Raw genomic sequence first — 2,441 nt, 5'->3', positions numbered from 1 at the left:
CAGGAGGGGTAGGAAGAAGGGGGAGTTTAGGAGCTTGCTCGAGTACTACAGGCATCCAGTTTTGATTTACGAATGACATTAGTTGTCAAAGTTTGAATATTGTCTGTCTAGAACCTGGAAAATTATCTTGAAAACGAGAATAGGGGCACCTGGGTGGCTCAGTCGGTTAAACATCTGACTTCAGCTCAGGTCATGATCTTGTGGTTCACAGGTTCAAGCCCCATGTTGGGCTCTGTGCTGACAGCTCAGAGCCTGGAGCCTGCTTTGTGGATTCTGTCTCCCTCTCTCTCTGCCCCTCCCCTGCTTGTACTCTCTCTCTCTCTCTCAAAAATAAATAAAACATTAAAAGAAAAAAAGAAAACAAGAATAAAGATAGAGATAATGAAGAAACAAATTTAAATTCAAGGTATGAGTACTTTTTAATCTATTTAAGTAGGAAGTTGTAATAATTATTGTGATCATTTGTGTCAATTGTTTGAAGCATTTAAATATATCCAATGTATTATTTGGGATTTCGATTCAATGTGAGAATTTTGATTAAGTTAATTTGAAATCATTACTGAAATGCTTGAAAATTTTTTTGTTGCATCATTGGCTTTCATTGGTCATAAAATGTTTGTCTTAATAAAAGAATGTAATTAATAAACTCAGGAAACTGACTAATATGCAAAGTACAAACAACAGGGGTTGTTCCTGTCCAAGCAGGACTCTCCTTAAATATAAAAAATAATGCTATAAATGTGCACAACGACCCATGCCTGCTGTCCATCCGCAGGTTCTTTTTTCCATTTGGCAAATGTTTATTTCCACGTGTCAAGTAACAGACAATGGCCTGTCGACTTTATCACTACCTGCCTCTTGTGCATTTTCATCTCCCTCTGACTCATCGGGTTGGAATTCTAGATGCTTAGTTAGCCACAGCACAGGGTTTGGGACAGTGGACTGCGCTTGCAAATTGCAAATCGGCAGGTGCCAAGGTTAGATGGCCTTTTTTTTCTCCTTTCATGTCACACAGGTTTTGCACACATTTTATTTTATTTCTTTCAATATAAAAAGCTTCACGAATTTGCGTGTCATATTTGCACTGGGGCCATGCTAATCTTCTCTGTGCCGTGCCAATTTTAATATATGTGCTGCTGAAGTGAGCACAGTTTTTTTTAATGTTTATTTATTTTTGAGAAAGAGAGAGAGACAGAATGTGAGTGGGGGAAGGGCAGAGAGAGAGGGACACACAGAATCCAAAGCAGTCTCCAGGGTCTGAGCTGTCAGCACAGAGCCTGATGCGGGACTTGAACTCACAGACTGTGAGATCATGACCTGAGCTGAAGTTGGACACTTAGCCAACTGAGCCACCCAGATGCCCCAGCACTATTTTATTATTATTATTTTTTTTTACTAAGCTCTATGCCCAATGTGGGGCTTGAACTCATGACACGATCAAGAGTCATGTGCTCTACTGAGTCAGCTGGGCACTCCTCACACGTGTTTTGAATTCAGACATTTCTCTGACAAACTATTTTATAGATTTAAATGTGTGCTTCAAGGGGAGCCTGGGTGGCTCAATCAGTTGAGCATCCGGCTTCGGCTCAGGTCATGATCTCGTGGTTTGTGAGTTCGAGCCCCACGACGGGCTCTGTGCTGACAGCTCGGAGCCTGGAGCCTGTTTCGGATTCTGTGTCTCCCTCTCTCTCTGCCCCTCCCGTGCTCACGCTCTAGCTCTCTCTGTCTCTCAAAAATAAATAAACATTAAAAAATTTTTTTTAAACATGTGTGCTTCAAATAAAAAAATGAGTTTGTTTGACTGCAAATGGGTTTTAAGCAAAAAGGATCTTTAGTTTCTCGTGGCCCTTCTTTTCTTTCAGTGAACTGAATCCTGGAGAGAAATGGGTACCTGTGAGGGGCAGACAAGCACAGTCAAGTTTGGAGCCAGAAGGACAGGTCGTTCCACTTCTGCTTCTCTCTGGCTCTATGAGCTTGGGTGATTCATCTCTTTTAACTTTATAGGACTGTTATGAAGAGAACGTGACATCACACACACACACACACACACACACACACACACACTAGCACAACCCAAGTGCTCAATAAGTATTAACTCTTACTTTACATACTCTACTTTGTGTTTCTTTTTTTTAGTGTTTATTTATTTTTGAGAGAGAGACAGAGAGAGGAGAGTCTGAGAGAGAGGGAGAGAGAGACAATCCCAAGCAGACTCTGCACTGTTAGCACAGAGGCCAATGTGGGGCTTGAACCCTTGAACCGCACAGCGAGATCATGGACCTGAGCTGAAATCAAGAGTTGGCCACCTAACAGACTAAGCCAGCCAGGTACCACATCTGTTTTGTGTTTCTTGAATGCTCCAGGTTAAGGTTCTTTCTCTTCCATTCCTTCTAGGTAAAACATATTATTTCTCTGATTATTTAGATATGTTCTTGACCTAA

At 41.4% G+C, this 2,441-nt stretch overlaps 1 non-coding gene across 1 annotated transcript; it reads right to left on the bottom strand.

The window, feature by feature from the left end:
• Positions 1-1,042: 1,042 nt before the first annotated feature.
• Positions 1,043-1,149, bottom strand: LOC122490651. The gene has a single exon (XR_006299195.1). It is a non-coding gene; the product is annotated as a U6 spliceosomal RNA (small nuclear RNA).
• Between the last annotated feature and the right edge of the window lie 1,292 nt (positions 1,150-2,441).

The sequence above is a fragment of the Prionailurus bengalensis genome, chromosome B2 (assembly GCF_016509475.1).
Source record: "Prionailurus bengalensis isolate Pbe53 chromosome B2, Fcat_Pben_1.1_paternal_pri, whole genome shotgun sequence".
Lineage (NCBI taxonomy): Eukaryota > Metazoa > Chordata > Mammalia > Carnivora > Felidae > Prionailurus > Prionailurus bengalensis.
The sequence above is the reverse complement of the archived record's forward strand: the minus strand, read 5'-3'. Positions and strand labels throughout refer to the sequence as shown.